Source organism: Rhea americana, unplaced genomic scaffold (assembly GCF_003343005.1).
Source record: "Rhea americana isolate MKP2758 unplaced genomic scaffold, rheAme1 scaffold_48, whole genome shotgun sequence".
NCBI classification, from domain to species: Eukaryota; Metazoa; Chordata; class Aves; order Rheiformes; family Rheidae; genus Rhea; species Rhea americana.
The window spans coordinates 2,394,899-2,410,899 of record NW_028186623.1 but is presented as its reverse complement, the minus strand read 5'-3'; the positions used below and the strand labels follow the sequence as shown (position 1 = coordinate 2,410,899).

Here is a 16,001-nt window from a genome sequence, read left to right as displayed (position 1 = left end):
CTCTGGATTCCAGGCAAACAACACCCTTCCCATGTTAGAGATCCTTTGGGAGGATTGCTTGAGCATCTCCTTGCATACCTCTCTCTTGCTGGCAGGCTTGCCCTCTTCTGGGTTTGGCTCCTGTGAACGTGGCACACTCTGGACCTAGCATGCAAAAAAGTCAATATGCTAAGGTTCAAAGGGACAACCTTGGAAAATGTCAGAGCAGCTTCCCTGCACCATTGTTCTGCTGCTCTGATTGCAAAAAGGATCTCTGAGTGAATTGGGCTGTAATTTTGAAGGGGGGAGTAGAGAGGGAAGGGCACAGCAATGCCTTTCTGTACGTGTCTATGTCTATCTTGAGTTTCCTGTACACTTCCTACAGCCTTTCATTTTTGTGAGTCTTAGGAGACACTGATGCAGACCTGAGCCCAAAATGTTACTGGTCACCCATAATTCTTACACATTGCAGGTGTAACACATCTCCTTTCCCTCCTTCCTGAGCTTTATGTGTTTAGGTTTTGCAGTAGGAGCCTTTTCTAGTCTCTCTTCTCCCTCTTTTCCCCCCTCTCTCTCACCCAACCCTGAGGCAGGCCATGAATTTGCCCTTTCTTGTCTCTTGCTATAGGCCTCAAGGGAGAGTTCCCCAGTTCTCTTCTCCAGAATGTCATAACGGCAGGTAGCCTGGGACTTGCTGGAAAAGCACTAGGTCTGAATCCATCCTTTTGCTATAAGTGGACATTATGCATTTTTAATAGACACGGAGCTCAGTGAAACCCTTATTACTAGCTGAATTGGCACAAAATTCCCAGGCAAGTAGTCTCTTGAGCTGATCTCTCCCTAGGTACCTTGCAGAAAGTGAGCCCAAGGACAGGAAAGGCCGCATTCTCTTTGATTGCAAGAACTGGCCCATTTTGCAGGGGAAGTGGCTGAGCAGAAGCTGGCCTGGCTGTGTGATCCTTCATGCAATCTTTCTAGCTCTGGTGAAGGATTCTGGACTGGCAGCCCTGGAGTCATTCCTTATTCATGTGCAGAGTAAATGCAGTGTGGGGAAAGGGGCTGTTGTAAAGTACCTTCTTTGAAACATCACTCTCTGTGGACAGTACCACTGGCTCGGAGCCATCTTCTCCCTAGTTTGTCCAGTGCAGGCCTTGCAGAAGTTTCAGCAGAGCACCACCTGTGGCAGTGGCTTCGGGCTGTGTGTGGAGTCTTCCAGCTTGCCTCACTTCAGGGAAGAAGAGTATGGGTGCCACTGTCCCTGGCTCTGTTCTGCAGATTTGGAAGATATTTGTCTGCTTGTCTTCATAGTTGCTAATTTATGGGTATAGTTTTGACTTCCAGACTACATAGTAGACATCCAGCCCCTATGAACCCTGGAAGAAACAGCAGTTTATGCTATAGATACAAAACCAAAAGCTCAGAGAACATGATGGGAATCAGTGGTGAAAATCTCTGGGATTGCTCCACAGTATGAAACTCAGCTCAGTGCTGAAGTGTTTTGCAGAAACTGGAAGGTTTCTACCCTTTGTTATTCCCTTTTTTGGTAAAGCGTATGTAAATCTATACCTACAGGTTACCATGGCACTGTAACCTTACCAGACCCGGAGAAGAGGGGGTAACAGAGTACCTGGGAAGTAGCTATAGCTGTGGATCTGTGAGTGTTCCTCATGAAATATGCAGCCAATAGGGGATGATGGTATGTGGAGGGGCTTGATCTGGTTGGAAGCCAGTGAGGAGGCAGCTGTGCCAGGATGGGGAAAAGCTAACTCACCCCCCAACCTCAGGCCTGATTTTTTGTTTATGATGAACTGTCTAGTTGTGAAGTGTGGCACTCAGAGACATGTGTTTTGTGGTGTTCTGCCATCTCGGAGAAATCCACCGCTCAACATGAGTCAGCCCTCCCTAGGTTAACTATTAAGGGGTGCACCAAGAGGTAAGATCCCTGCTTTTCTCCCTAGCCCCTTCAAGTTCTGCCTCTTCATTGCTGCCACTACGAAAGGTCTCACTGCATAGTTAGGGATCACAGAAGTGTCCCGCTTGCCCACTGGACCTGGTACAATTGCGTGCAGATTAGGGACAGCCCTAGTCACCTCCAGAGCCCTCTTCTCATGGGAAAAGCATGTTTCTGCTGTATTTTACCCAAGGTCCTGGGAATCACGGGGGCAGCAGAGCATGAATCTCTAATTAGCCTTTTTGTCTTGGAAAGTAAGATGTCAGCACCACCTTCCAGCTTCATGGCCCTTGTAAGATGGGTAGCAGGGAATGGGGCTCAGTGCTGGGGCCCTTAGTCAGCTGCCAGGATGAATACAGGGGTGCCTTGCAGTTTGGGTAGTGGTGGCTGAGTGGTGCTATGCAAAGACGTAGTGCTGGATAGAAGGGAAGTTGCAAGAGATCTGATGAGTGTTACTCATTGGTTGCAAAGCCCAGGTGGACTCAGCCAGGGAGCTATCAATCTGGGGCATGGAGGCAGGCACTATGAGGAGTGGAAGGTGTCACTGCTGAAGTATGCTTGCAGACAGTGGAGCAGAGCTCAGCCTGCCTTCCTGAGGGGCGGGAGGTGGACCTTGCTTTGTCCCTAGCAGACGGTCACCACCTTCACTTAGAGCAGTGCTGAGCCTCCCCACTGGCAAGACCCTTCCCTCACATCCAGCCCTTCCTAGCCTCACACTTTCTTTTTGCATGCAGCACTGGGAGAGCATCGCTCTTAGCCTGTGGCTGCAACTCGGAGGGTGATGCTGTGGAGTGAGGAGAGCAGGAACCAATTCCTTGAGGGGCCATCGCAAAGCCTTCCCTGGCTTTTCTTTCTGTTGCAGGGAGAAGTGCCCCTGCCTAAGTGGAATAAATTGGTACAGACCATTAGCAGCGCAGGTCCTCCTCTAAGGCGGGGAGGGAAGGGGCTGTCAGCACTGCTCTGGATACAAAGCAGTCAGCCACGCTCTGGCTCCTTCCTCCCGCACCCCTTTGGCCTCCTCCTCCTCCTCCCTGTTTGCACACTCCCTCTCTCCCTCCCTCTTTCACTCTCTTTCTTTCCCTTAACGCCACGCTGCAGAAAGGCAGACCTGGGGAACCAGAGGTCCACGGAAGCAGTGGAGGAGGAAGGAGCTCTCCACTGCTATTTCTTTGAGAGTGAAACAAGGAGGCAGAGAGGCAATGAAGGAGTGTCTTGGTTGCTGCCTGAATTAAGAACAAATACATTAAAAAAATCCTAACGTAACAAACAAGGAAAAAGGGAGGAGAGAAAGAGGAGGAGGTTGCTGGGGGGAGCCCACTCCAGTGGGTGAACAGCAGCTTTGAATCGTGCCTCTGTTCCCAGGGATTAAAGCTTGAATGGGAGCAGCTTTCCAGCCGCGATGGAGAGAGAAGGCAGTTCAGGCTGTGGGAATAAGGTAACTCCTGCTTTTTGTAGACATTGCATGGCTGAGCTGAGCAGGACAGAGCTCCTTTATGCACAAGGCTCGGTGTGTGTGAGTGTGAGTGTATGTGCGCGCGTGCGTGTCTGTGTGTGTGGCAGACAGGGAGTGAGAGGAAGCAGAAAAGACTCAGACCAATTTTTCTAACCCTCCCACTGTATTTTAAGGATGCAGACTGGGTCCTGGGGGCTGCAGGGCTGGAGATGACTTTGCCTCCCTTTCTCAGGCTGGGTGCCTGAAGATACCAAGCTGCCTTACTGGGGGAGGACTGGATAGGTTATGGGGGAAATACACCCATGTCACCTCCAGGAGCACTGTGTTCCACGCTTTGCCCTCCCAGACCGGTACCTGCTCTGGGGCTCCCATCATGGGGTGGTGTGTAGCTCTTGGGGAGTGCGTGTGGGGACTACAATGGCCCAGCACCCTTCCAGCCTGCTGGTGCATCTGTGCAGAATGACAGGAGGGAGGTGGAAGATGATCGAGAGTTGCTTGGCTGTTCCCTTGGCCATCCTCTGCCTTTTCCTCTGAACAGAAAGGGATGGGATTTAGGAGTAGGGAGAACTGAAATGTTTTTCATTCATGCCAGCAGTGGTGAGAGCCAACTTTGAGGCTACTTAAGGGGAGAAGCTTTTCAAGTGCTATCTTTTGGAGGAAGAAGAGATAACTGAGGGATGCTTTGCCATCCAAGGAGTCATCTCTGTGTCATGTTCTGTTGTGGGAGTGGGTGGGGATGTGGGGAAAAATAACAGTTATGGGAGAGAACGTCCATGGTAATCAATAAATTTGTCTCTAAATGATGCTGTCCTTCTCCCTGCTCGGCCTCTCTCTGACTCACTTCCTAGGTCTCTGACCCTGAAAGTCCTAATTCCTTTCAGCCAGACCAGAAAGCACATTTTTAAATAGTACTGGGAGGTTGCTCAGCCCGGCTGTTGTTGGGGAAGGCACTGAAGTGGACCTTGTGTTTACAGCCATGGAGCCCCTATCCGTGTAATTCCCAAAAGTCCGCATCTTAGCAAGGGGTCCCTCACTATCTTTACCAAGATGTTGCTGCTACAATAGCCATTTGTTGCATGCAGATACCCCCTCCTCCTTATGCCACAGAGATTTCCTTAACAGGTCTTCAGTTTGATGTGGGGTTGGGAAACGTTTGTTTGGTTATTTAGGTAATGACGTGTCGCGAACATCCCTGCTTCTATGCACACAGTGCAAAAAAGCCATGAGCCCCAATGTGCTGTCAGTTGACGTAAGAGCTTGTATACCCATCTAAGGAGCTTATGGTCCGGTGTTTGTTGTGGGCTCAAAGAGGCTATGGAGTCTCTTGCATATATCTGTACATACTTGTCTAAATAAGTGTCCCTGAACCTCTTCAGTGAGTGTCGCCAGCTTGGGTAAACGTGTCCCCGTGTGTGCATTTGTGTGTGCTTGTACCTGTGAAAGAAGGGCTTTGTAAACGTGCAGCAGAGCTTTACGTGGTTCTGAGCCAGCAGCCTTTTGTTTCATGGGTAATCCTTGCTCGAAAGAAGTTCTCCTAAGTCAGTGAGATGCATCTTGCTTGCCTTGTTCATGCAATTAAGTGCTTCTCTGTGCACAGATCTCTGGAATGAATGAAGTGACTAAGAGCTGGCTGAAAGATTACAATGGTTCTGATTACTCGGGTGACCTGACAGAGTAGAGATTGAAGAGGAGTAGGAAAATGGAGGCACTGTGGAAAAAGGATGAACTAAGATCTTTCTGTATATAGGACCCGATGGTGTTTTCCATGTCAGCTTCAGAGCACTGAGGAAGATGGAAGATATTCTGGCTAAGGGATTGAGCTGTGATACTATTAGAGTGGGAAGGTGGCTGACCAATAATTGCATCTTCCTGGTTGAATATGTTTGGAGGTGTAAAAGAGAGAGAAAAAATAAATGAGTGACGTTGGCTCTGAGTACTTTGCTATCTCATGCAATTGAGTTATAAAATCCCCTCCTGAAAACAGGCCTTCATAATGATACACCTAGCTCTTCCAGTGAGGAACTCTCAAGTCAGAGTTGTTAAGCAACACAGCAATACCTTTAATAAAAGCTGGGTCCTTCAGAGGCAGACTGACCAGAGGAAGGCGCGGAAGAGGCAACTCAACTCTCATGTCCTTCTGATTCTCTAGGCCAGTAAAGCGAGGAAAAAGCATCCCTCCTTATGCAGATGTTCACAAGCAGGAGAAGGAGAACTTTCACACTTGTTAGTTGGCCACACATAGTTTTCTGACCCACAGAGATGGTTCGTAGCAAAGTGTGAGCACTGTCCTGCAGCAGGAAAGTGGTGCCCAACCCTTCCATGGGCCTGTCGCCTCGTATGTGTGACAGGCCCGACACGGTGCCGCTGGGGTCAGCGATTCTGTTGTGCTTGGGCTTTGACATCATCAGCGCGTTATCTCACAGAGCTCCAGCCAGCTACAGAGATGCCTGGATTTTCTTTCTTTCCTCTTTTGACTTGCAGTTTCATTCCAGATCTTTTTGGTTGCTTGCTCTACAGTTGTGCACTCTCTGAGGCAAGAAGAGCAGCGAGTGCCTGTAGTGTGCAGGGCCTTGTCAGCTTAGCATACTAACAAACACTGCCTCGTTCTAGCAAACAGTTGCTGTAACTGGGAGATATGGCCTAGGATGACCAAGAAATCTTCCAGTAACAAAGTACGAGCACGTACTCCTCTTGTGTGAAGTTGGCTGCTCAGCGTCAAAATAATGCTTTCTGAAAGGAAAGCAGTGCGCCTGCCCTTTTAATTTCTTCCAGCACCCTCATATTGCAACAACAGAAGCCTTGGGAAATAAAAAGAACTGTCTTTTAAGGGATATTAGGGCAAATGTTAGAATTTTTTAAAATGTTTCTTGGAGACTTACCTTTTGCATTGCCTTTGCTCCTTCTTGCCCTTGTTCCCCTGCTGCCAGCTCCAAAATGTTGGGCAAAAGCAGTTTTCTTTTCCTCAGATAGACTCCAGTGGGCAGGTTTGAATACGTAGAAGGAGAGGCGAAGGTCCTGGCCTTTCTCACATCACTGTGCATTTTGTCTTGCAGTAACGAGGACTGCCAGAATCTACCTGGGCTGCTTTTCATATGGACATAACAGCAAGATCTCTAAATTCTGGGGGGGGGCAGACAGCCTTTCTCAACATCTTTCCCTCTGGCTAACGCCTTCTGTGGCTTCTGTCTGCAGCTCTCCATTGCGAAGTGCCATGCAGTAGGCTTGGAAAGCTAGGTGGGCTGTAGCTCTAAGTCTCGTCTGGGGGTATGGATGGAGATGTTTTTGGTGCGGTTTCAACCCACTAGGGCCCTAGGGCAAAGCATTTTCTGGAAGCTGTCATTGGAAAGGCCCTCTGTAGTGTCTTTTTAATGGGTCCCTGTTCTCTGTAACATGTTGTCTTTTATGCATTGCTTGTGGAGATCTTGAATCAGTTAGTTACCTGCGATTTACTTCTCTTGTGGCAAGGGAAGTGATCTTTGCCAAGCGCAAGGTCTCAATAGCAAAGATAGAATCTGCCTTATTCTCCTGCAAGCACCAGCTGCTTGTGTTTGTGTTGGCAAGTTGACATCTGGGCTAGATTCACCTTCAGAAGCTAATAAGGGCTTTGCTGCGTAGAGATCACGGGGTGTGGCCCATAATTAATCTTCACATCCTGATCCAGACACGTGGACCACCCCCAAGCACTCTAAGTATTACAGTGTATTAGTCACTATTGAATATATCCGCCTACCTTTTCTAATGGGAACTCCATGCCTCCAGGGAGCTGAGCCCCCAAGAGACTGAGAATACCTGAGGTGGGGAGCAGAATCCTGTCTCTTGCAGTGCCAATGGCTCTGTCCTACAACCTCAGCCATTTTAGTTCTTCTCTTGTTTTTTATTCTTCCTCCTTTCTGTCTGTGGAAGCATCAGTTGTACCAAGTGGCACTTGCCAGGGCATGTTACTTACAGGCTTATAACATTCCTTCTGTACACATACATACTCTGAGCTGTTCTTATGGGCACCTGTAATGTGCGTGGTGCACCCTCACACATACGGTTTTACACACGTATGTTCTCCATCCTGCCCAGTGTATAAATATGTAGGTTCTTCCCGTCGTACAGCTGTGTGCAGATGCACACCCAGTGACTGTAGCAAGTGTGTGACCTGCAGTTGCTTAGGAGAAAAGTCCATGCTCTGTGCTTCTGTCCGAGAAATGCCCTGTCTTGGTCGGGAACCTTTAAGCAATTTGCAAGATTCAGTCTACCTTTAGAAGGTTCTCTGGGTAGCCTATCTAGATGTCCATGGGGAACGCAGAGTGATATTCTTGACAGTGACAGCAGAGTAAAGAGGAAATGCTCCAGATCCCCCTCCTGCCGGGATCTGGGCTATTTTCCTAAAGGCAGGACAAGAACTGAACTTCTGTATGAGGTTTCCTGCACTGCTTATGTTGCTCTCTAAAAGCAGGTGATATATCTATTCTCAAAAAATGTGTTAATGCCTTGGTCACTACTGATCCAGCTCCAGCCCATGCACTGCCCTTAAGTGCTGTTTACTATTGGTTCTTGAGACATGGTTTGCTATGTAAGTATACTGAAGATGCAGATGTCTCCTCAAGCAGACCCTGCTGTATAGTAAAGAGAGGTGGGCATTTTCATGGTACAGCTCATCTCCTCCGAAGGTAATGCATCTGAAATAGGCCAAATGAGTTCTCCCCATTGACTGGAAAGGGAATCTAGCTAACTTTGCTGCGGGAATCTGTATCTGCAGCATAGCAGTGAACAGGGGCCCTGCAACTGGGTACTGCAAGGCCAGGGCAGCACTCATCTGACCTTTTGGGAGTGGGAAATTGCATGGAGCTGGATGGCCACAATTGCAACTTGACACAAAGATGATCTCCCAGCTAGCTGTGAGGTTTCACTCCTCTAGCATCCTAAGTGCTGCACATTACGTTATGTGGGTGGCAGAACCCCAGTTCTTTGCTGCAGCTTACTGTGACTAAAAGGGCCAGTGCTCACGGAAAACAAGACCCACTTCACTTAGCCGTTGAGACAGCAGATGGGGGGCATGAGATTTGTCTTAGCTGCCCCACTGGATGTTGATTCTTAGATGCTCTAGCACAGTCTCTTCCTCGGATTTGGCACCTGAAAGACAAAAGAAGGTTAATCCAGAAGAAATACCTTGCGTCTGCTTGTTTCCCTTCACCTTTCATTCAGCTGGAAAGAGACCAGCAAAAGGCTGGATGCTGAGACTCTGCTCTGGATTTCATGAATGGATGAATGCAGAATGGCAAGTGGAGATTTTGAGGGGATTTGGAAGCCTGCTCCAGGATTTGTCTGGCATGTCAAGCATTTATAATACTTCCAGCATTATGATAACATAATGCCAGCATGATTTGGGGCCCACTCCAGCACTCAGTGAATAAAAAGCATAACTCCGATCACCGGCAGTAGAAGAAGGGTCCCGCTTTTGATAAGTTGTAGCTTTGAATAGCCTATACTCTGTTTTGTCTTGGTGGCACAAAGCAAGGGCCAAGATACTTTTGTTTGCTGCTGTGAGAGGGTCTGGCCACGTATGTCTGTGCGAGAGGGTGCTGAGGAAGCTGCAGTAATAATGCTGCCTCAGAGCAGCGCACCGTGGACTGTTGCAGAGAAACACAAAATGACAGTGGAACGGGTGCCGTGGTTACCTCCCCTGGGCTCATCTCTAAATGCCACCTTGGCCCTGAAACATTTTGGCTAAACTCCATAGATTTTTTGGCTTGTTTTTTCCATCTATTTAGCAGCCTCTGAAGTTAAAGAACTGTGTACAAGCACGTTTCTCTTAATGCAGGAGACCCTGTGAGGGCTGGGGCAATACTTACCAGAGGCCGCATGGGCAGCTCCATGGGTGAGTCCAGCTGCTCAGAGAATCAGAGATCAAAAGAGTGCTAGGCCTGGAGAGTGACATTGCCGGATGATCTTCTAGGATTATTCCATCAGAACCCCATGGATTCTGGCATGGAGAGTGAATCCAGAGCTGTGCTGGGACACTGTGCCCCTGCTCCCCTGCAGGACTTCTGACCAGTGGATCCAAGTGGACTCTTTTCCAGCCTCAGCTTTTGTTTTTCCCATGCAGCAGCAGGAACTTAGTGCCACCCTTGTACTGAACAACTGTCTTGTCATAGGAATTGGCATTATGAAAGCTGCTGCCCTGAGGCCTTCAGCCCATCCTTATGCCAGGGAAGGACTTCAGAGTCCTGTTCCTTTTTTGGGCTCATCTTCCTCCAGTCCTCCTATTTTTTGCAGTGTTTGTGCTGTAGTGCTGCTATGACCTGAGAGGCATTGCAAGAGTTTGGACTTGTTTGCCTTCCCCCCCCCCTGCCTTCTTTCTTTCTTTTTGCACTGCTGTGCTCTGCTGGCTTTTAGAGCTACTGAGGATGCTCCCAGTGCAGGAAGAGGTGCATTGAGTTTGCATGTTTCCTCCTGTCTTCTCTTTGTGTGTGCCCCAGTCGGCCTCACCCTTCATAGCAAAGGACTGGCACTTCCCGAAAGATTTTCTCTTCTTGTAGGTCATGGGTAATACTCAGAGAAATCATTCCTAGTATTTCAATGGGCACGGGAGCCATTATCCAACCAGTCGGCACTCTGCATTGCCATGTTCAGATTCAGACTTGTTGGAAAGAAAGCATAACTCTGCTGCTCTGTGTGAGCCTGTGCGTGCCTACTGTAGCTGGATGTCTCCCTACTATGTGAATAACCCTGTAGGTGCCTGTAACAAAGTGCTACGCGAGTTGTTGTCCTCCTGCAGGCACCATGTCGCTTCCCTCCTGGGCCCTCCTTGCTCTGCAATGCCCCCATCACCGTGGGGAAGCGTAACTGCAAGCCCACAGGAAAGGCTGGGGTTTGTGGAGTGTACAGGAGGTGAGCGATGCTGTGCCATAGCCATTAACGAGGTACATTAAGCAGATGATGAGGGAGCGGCCTGAAAGGGTTATTAACTCCTGTCCTTCACCTTAACAAAGCTGTAAAACCCACTGGGGGATCAAAGCAGGAGAACAGCACTGTGCTGTTCCCTGTTGAGTCCACGCTGAGAACAGAGCAGCTTTGCAGGAGGAATATTGTTAGAGACTGAATGTGGCACCTGGAACCTATTCTGGCTTGTGAATAACTTGATATTTCTTCTGAATAATAGATGCACATGACGGTTGCTTAGAGGCAGATATATGAGTGGGTTGGGTCTCCGAAGGAGGTGGTGAGACATGCAGAAGGAAACTGCAGTCCTATATTGGGACTTAGTGGATACTGGAAGCCTGGCAGAACTGTGCAGGAATGACGCTAGCTCGGACAGTAAACCTGAATGACTCGAGGAGGGAGCCTTTGGGGTTTTTTGTCTCATATGGTCAGTGTGTACCACTGCTGAGCTCAGATTCCAGTGCAGAGGAAAACAAATAATTGTGATGATACCATTCATCTGCCTTTGTGAGGGGCTTGGTGCGAGCGGGAGGAGAACGCTGCTCTGATTGAATCCTAGCGCAGTCTATGGTGTGAGTCAGCAACCTGTGATGTGTGCCTGCCAGGGCGAACAGGCAGGTGTGGGCCAGCACAAGGACCCCGAGAGGGGCAGCTTCGTCGGGAGGCAGTGGCTTTGCTTAGATTAGATGCTGTCTCATGCAGCTCTACTGAGAGGCAGCCTCTTCTCTGAGAGTCAGCTTTCGCTGACTTTCTAGTGGCACATTTTGCTTCTAATTCAGGAGAGAGAAGTGTAAGCTGGCACAGGCCTGCCACCTTTGAAAGGTTGCCAGCCCCTGGTTTATGGTGCTCTCTCTGTCCGTATGCTCCTCACAGCCTCAGTAAGATAAAGGAATTTCTACCCTCCCCATCCTCAGCACTTGCAGTAAGTGTAGGGAAAAAACACCCCAGGAGAGGCAGACTTTGGCCGTGTGATGTGGGGTTGTATGGACATTCAAAGGTTCATTCAGATGGGTTGTGATCCACTTGAATGGATGGCAGCTGGTTATGGAGATTAGAGCTACAGAAGTCTCTAGTAATGAGTAATTCTCCCAGTTTCTTGCCTGTAACAGTGGCTTAGTTGCAATGTGTGACACTAACGTTCATTTTCAGTGAGTGTGCAGCTCCTGGAAGGCCCTGCTGCTAAGGTTTGTAAGTATTTGTTTCTGCTCTTCAGTTAGATGAGCAGCATTTCTGGCATGATTTTTACCAGGGAAAATATGCAAGTGCTGAAATTTGAAGCACTGAAAAGACTGGGTGGAATTTGAGCAGTACAGGTTGGTGTAGACAGCCAGGACAACTGTGCCTGCATAGGAAATGGTTGGAGTACAAGTGAAATGTCTGTACAGTGATGGACTGTTGAGTGATGGGAAAGATGCTGATAGATTTGTATGTGCTGGCTTGGTTTGAACATTGAGATTCAGTCATGGCAGGGAACTTGGGAAGTGATTTGATAAAGTTCAATGCATTCTTGCATGGCTGAGTTTTGAAATCATGTCTACGTTACCAGAGAGTTACTTTAAGTATTAGTTACCGTCATTCTAAAATTCTGTAAGCACAAGCAGCCAGTGCTTAGACAAGAGGATTGAGAAAGGAGCCTGGCAGCCGTATCTGTGAATAAAATTTCTCCAAGATGAATCTCTTAGCAGCAAGGTGGAGCTGCCTGGATCCTGGAGGTATAGGTATTATCTCTGTCTTGAACTTGGCAGTCGAGCCTAAGGAAAGAGGAAAAACAGCAATAAAGGGTGCTTTTCTGTAAGTAAATCTCAAAGGACTGTAAGATGAGGAGCTGCCAGTTAAAGCCCCTTGTGGAGGAGTAACTGTCCATGGCATTGGGAGACACCTGGGATTATCACTGTAATCATGTGAAGAGGTGCTGGGGTTGAGGACAAGTTGCATACCATAAACCCATCACTGCTGAAAACTCATGGGGCTTTGCACTAGCAGGGCATGAGTGTGTGGAAGGGATGGTGCTTTGACTTCTGGAGCAGGAGACCCAAGCTGCCTGCCTGCTACTGCCCTCCCCTCTGACTTTGGGCAATTTGACAACTGTAGAGCTCTTGGTGGCAAAGAATTTGTTTCAATCCTCTGAAGCTCTCCCCTGCTCCCATCTCCTTTCTTCCTCCAATTTATTTTTTAATAATGCTGCCAACATTGTTTCTCATCTCTGTCTGGTGTGCTCTATGCTCGGCCTGGCAGTCCTTTTTGTCTCACCCAGGTGTCTTGTGCCATAATACTTTAATGGGAAGAGACTCTGGCTGCTGAAGTTAATAAGTTATCCGACAGCCTGAGTCATTCTAGTTACGGGGGAAACTGTGAACTATGCAGTGATCCAGGGCTGAGACTCTGGTCTGTGGGGGAAGAAAGGTTTTGAAGTAGGCTAGTGTTCAGATTCAGGTTGGGATCAACATAGGCACACCCCTGCTGCCAATACTATGCAGCGCTTTCCACCTGTAAGTTTTAGGATGCTTCTCAAAGCAGTGTTGGATTGACTAAGTGTGAGAAAATGGAGAATCAGAGCTGCTCAAAAGGGAGCCTGCAGGAGAGGTAGAGAGAAACAAGGTCTTCACTCTGCACTGAGGAAAGCAGCATATGTAGAGTGACTGGAAGAGGAAATTCTTCCTCTTAAGCAACTTGCCAGTGACTTGGAAGAACAAATTTGCCAAGATGCCCTCACAGACATGCAGGCATTTCTGATGTTCATAGCCGTCTCTGTTCTGTATTCACCAGGAAGCCCTTGTCTCTCAGGCTGGAAAGATAATTTAGGCCTTTGTGCAACACTGAATCCAGGCAGCACTGATTTCTTGCTTTCTTTCTCGATCACCTTTGCTGCTTTGGCTCATTATCAGTTGACTCAAACAGTTTAGTAAGTCTGTCTTGTTTTTAAAGATCAGTCATCTATAGGAATGACATTTTCAAGCCTGACAGTTCCAATCAAATGACAAGGGCTGATAATTCTTGTGCTTAAAGATCTCTGTTTAATGTTAAAAAGTAAAATCAACATGATTGATTAAGTGATGTACCTTGAGATACAGCTTAGAAAAATGCGCATGTAGTCCTAGTCACTTGAAGAAGTTACCAGGCTGCCGTTGCTTGGGTTGGACAGGCCTGAAGGGAGAGTAGTGGGTCTGTGCTGTTTCTCTGTGGTTACTCTGCTGTTTTCCCCTTGGGCAAGGGATGACCTATTGCCTCTCTGTCACTACCAGGCAAGGCTGGTGACAGTCGTAATAATAACGATGTAATTTGCCTCGTTGATTTGAGATGCACTGTAATTACTGCATGATTACAATATTCTTAGAGCAGCCATTACAAAACCCTCCAGTTTCTCAGAGCTCCCCAAGGGCTTGTCTTACTCCTCACCTTGCAAGTCAAACCCTGCAAGGGAGTCTGTCTGTCTGTCAGCCCTATCTGCATCTGTCAAATTACATGGTCATGCTTTGAGCCACTTGAAAGTTAGAGCTCCCTGCTGCTGAAATACTTACATAGGGAATATCTCCCCCATCCTGACCAGTTTGCTGGCACTTCAGCAGGTGATGGGGATGCTGCTGGAAATGGCTGGGGCTGGAGAGTGGGACCGGAGAGCTGGGCAGCAGGGAGAGGGGCTCTCTAGTGTCTGTCTTCTGTGAGCTACTTGTTCACTGCTTTTTTGACGTGGGCTGTGAAACTACTGGCTTAATTCTTTCTCCAGCTTTTGTTTGACTTCTCTGTTTCTCATTGATGTGGAGAAAATCTGGACTGGATTTGGCCTTCAGGTGATTCCAAAATTAGGAGAAATGCCCTCCCCCAGGCATGCACACCAGGCCATCAGATTGGTGTGTTGCACTTTGCCAGCACCTCAGGCATCAGTGTTCGTGTCATTTCTGTATTTAGCCTGTAAGCCACTTGAGCCTTGTGACTGCTGTCCAAAAGCAGGCAGCTATTTTCAGCTCACCTTTGGAGCAAGCTGAGGTGCAGGTGAGCCAAAATAACTAAGCCATGAGGGAAGCCAGAGTCAGAACCAAGGCTTAGACTGGAAGCTGGACAAGCCGGTAGGTTCAGCACTTGCCTTTCCACCTAGAATCGAACTAAGAGCCAGATCTCTCTCTCTCTTGGACCATGCTGGAATAGCTGGATTGGCAATATGGGATTTTATACTGGTAGAGGAAATTTTTTTTTTTCTTCCAGCTGCCCCTAAATGGCAGAAGAGATGTGTTATTCTGACATGTCAAAGCATACAGGTTCCCTGGCAGGCAGAAGCCTCAGTGTTCGTTCTGAAGAAAAGATATGAAGGAAGAAGGAGGAGTGCATTACAGGAAGCCCTGTGCGCATCCTTTCAGCAGGCACAGTAGGGTTAGGAGACCCTGCAGAATCTCAGCAGTGACCAAAAATCAAACACGGAGGTAATTTTCAAATGATCTTCCTGTTTCCAAGCAGAAGGTTGTGTACGTTTGTGGCTGCACTAATGGACTGCAGAGCTGCAAGCAGCATTGATTGTGTTGCAAGCTGCTAAATTAGAATTGTGTCTGCTTTATCGTGCCTCCCTTCTCTTTCCACAGTGTAGCACGGAAGAATCAATGCTAACCCCTCAGTCCCATTAGTGACTTCTGCGGAGGTCACAGGCTGGCCCCGTGGCCTCTGTGCCTTATTCAATCCCCCAGCGCTGCGCAGGGCTTAGGATTTGAGCTACAACTTTAAAGAACCCATCTAACAGAGACAGGAGGTGGGGATTTTCTCTGTAGGTTGGCCATGATTTTGGCCTGACTGCTTACCGGGGAGCTGGGAAGGCACTGAGCACCATGCTGTATCTTTGCTGAATCTGTCCCTGAAAGCCACAGGTTAGATTACCTGCAAGAAATGGTCCTGTGATTCAGTGAATGGTCCTGTCCCTCTAAGCACTGCTGCTAGGAGATACCTGTATGTATTTCTGCAGTGCTAGGGTGTGCTGTGATGCAGGAAGGGTTGTTATTGAGGCTGCAGCTAGTAAGGACTTGTGCATGAGCTGACTGAGTAGGGTGCAACAGTTAACCTGGAAACTCTGGCCATTGCTTGCAGGTTTATCTGCAGTGAATGAGAAAGAACTAGTTTGCAAAAAGGCAGAAATTTTATATTCAAGCTCTTCAGCTTGAATTAATCACATGATTGCTCTTAGTGCATCTAAAATACAAAGCATCTTATTCCAGGCTTCTGTGGCTGCCTTGTGTGCTGCACATGGCGTTGTGGGGAGGAGTCGCCCAGTGTTAATTTACAGCATGCTAAGAGCACTCTGCCTCCCCGAAGCAATGACAGTGCTGCTCTGCCTCCCATGGCAGTGGATGCTCCTTTTCACTGCCTGTCTGGAGTACCTGTCGGTATGGCCACACACACACTTAAACAGCTCTCACGGCAGTTCCTGCAAAGCAGTCTTTAGTTCAGTGGTGTCTTCGGGGACTTGTGCTTACAACAGCTGGTGTTCTGAAAAACAAGGAAGAATTTGGATGCCTTCATATGTTTTTTTTCCAGCTTCCAAAAAAACATTTTTAAGATCCCTGGGTTTTGCTATTGAAAAAAAGAAAAGTATTCCTTTTGAAAACTAAGCCCCCTTTTCAGGAGTTTCAGGGTGCACAGTGATGTCTTGTGCGTTTGTTGTAGTGGAAGAAGGCCAGGTTGCTCACTAGCTCTGCAAGGCTTCATTTT

At 48.1% G+C, this 16,001-nt stretch overlaps 1 protein-coding gene across 1 annotated transcript in view; it reads left to right on the top strand.

The window, feature by feature from the left end:
* The first annotated feature begins 2,904 nt into the window (after positions 1-2,904).
* Positions 2,905-16,001, top strand: part of B3GAT1 (beta-1,3-glucuronyltransferase 1) — a 40,126-nt gene continuing 27,029 nt past the window's right edge. The window contains exon 1 of the mRNA XM_085316799.1: positions 2,905-3,365. The gene's annotated coding sequence lies outside the window, so the exon portion shown is untranslated. The remainder of the gene's footprint in view (positions 3,366-16,001) is intronic.